This window comes from Apis dorsata, unplaced genomic scaffold (assembly GCF_000469605.1).
Source record: "Apis dorsata unplaced genomic scaffold, Apis dorsata 1.3 scaffold_191, whole genome shotgun sequence".
Taxonomy (NCBI): domain Eukaryota; kingdom Metazoa; phylum Arthropoda; class Insecta; order Hymenoptera; family Apidae; genus Apis; species Apis dorsata.
The window spans coordinates 224,650-226,483 of NW_006263476.1; positions in this window are offsets into that span (position 1 = coordinate 224,650).

Below are 1,834 nucleotides of genomic sequence, written 5' to 3' on the forward strand. Positions count from 1 at the left end.
TAACAATCGTCCCTTCGAATTGCCGTCCCTTTAAATTATTCAAAGTGGGATTTTTCTGTTTTTTTGTTGCAGGTACGAGGATTGTTAGTTCTTGGACGATTGTCGTCGCGTCGGTGAGCCATCGTCCCATCATCATTTTCGTTCTCGATCATTTTTTCCTGCGAACAAAGATCCTTCTCCTCCTCCCCTCTCTCCTCTTCCCCTCTCCAGAATTTTCGTAACACTCGTCGAATCGCCGATTTCGACCATTTATTCGCGTCAATCCGGGGAATTTTTTTTTTTTCGCAAATAAAATGAAAAAAAAAAAAAAATGAAAACACATTTCCGGGACAAACTTGATTTTTNGAAAACACATTTCCGGGACAAACTTGATTTTTCCGGCAATGACGTTCGCCGTATACCAATTTCAATTCCCCCCCCCTCCCTACTTCGTTACCCCCAATAAAAAAGGATGAAATTATTTTTTGATCAAAAGAGTTTCTCGATTCTGCGCGTGCAACATCGTTCCGCAACATTGTTCGGACGTTATCGTTAATTTACAACCTCCCTCTCCCCCCCCCCTCCCCTCTCCCGGAAATCGAATCCTGTCGTCCGCACAACCCGACCAACAAAACGTTTGAACGCACTGATCCCATGCAATATTTACGAAACGATCGGAACTCGTTCGAAACGAAATTTTTTTCGAAATTTTCGCCGGATTCGCGGCGAAAGCGGGCAAAATCGCGAAAGGAGAAAAGAGGAAAGAGGGGGAGGGAGGGAGGGAAAGGGAAGGGTTTCGATTTTGGGAAAAATTCTCAAGGGGGAAAATTCTCATTAGAGCGCGAATGAGGGGAGGGGAGGAAGGCCACACTACTCGAAAAACTAATGAGTCGGTTTCGTAACGAGCTCGCATGCGATACGCGGCGTGGAATGGAATATCGGTTGCGTCTGACTGTTTGCACACCCAAGATATTTCGGCTTTGTTAACGGCCGATTTTTTTTTTTTTTCTTTTTCTTTTTTCCACGATACACGATAACGAACGAGAAAGTTATGTAACTGTCTCGCGAGGAGGGGAAAAAAAAAAAAAAAAAAAAAAGGAATGACGTGTAGATTATCAGAGGGAGGGGGAGAATGTTTTTTTGTCGCGGCAAGATAAATTAACTGTCTCCTTTCTACGTGGCGTAGTCACGAACACTGGATATGAAAAATGGTGGCTCTTGATGGTCGCTTTAAATGAATTAGGCGAGGAAGCCTAAGTACTTGCATCGATCGCGAGTGGGAAGGGAAATATCCTCGATCGAATATCCTCTTTTGTGAAAAGAAGAAGAAAAAAAAAATAATAATACGAAAGTGAAAATTTATTTCGATTTGCGACCTTCTGTTTATTGGAGACGATATTATTATTTTTAATAACAAAAATTTAATCTTGGATGTGGATTAGTATCCTCCTAGACTTGATCGAGAATATTTTTCTGTACGAAACGAAATCTAAATATTTATAGAGGTGAATACCATATTGCTTCGTGAAAAGTTTATCACTGGAAATTCGACATCGTATGTATATATATATTAGAGCTTGATTTAATTTAATTTAGTTTCGTTTTCGAAAGCACGTAGTTTCGTTTGCAAAGCAGCAAGAGGATATTGGAATTATGATATTAAGATTATGCGTGAAAAATATGCAGAGGAAAAAAAATAATCGTTTATAAATAATTCTGTCGGCTCGTCGATGATTAATCTCCACGAGATTGAAAGAAAATGTTAATTTTACGTACCTTCCCTCTGCCAATTTCTAATTGTGGATTGCTGCGCAAATTGGAATTTTGCACCCTCCCTCCTTTTTTTTTTTTTTCC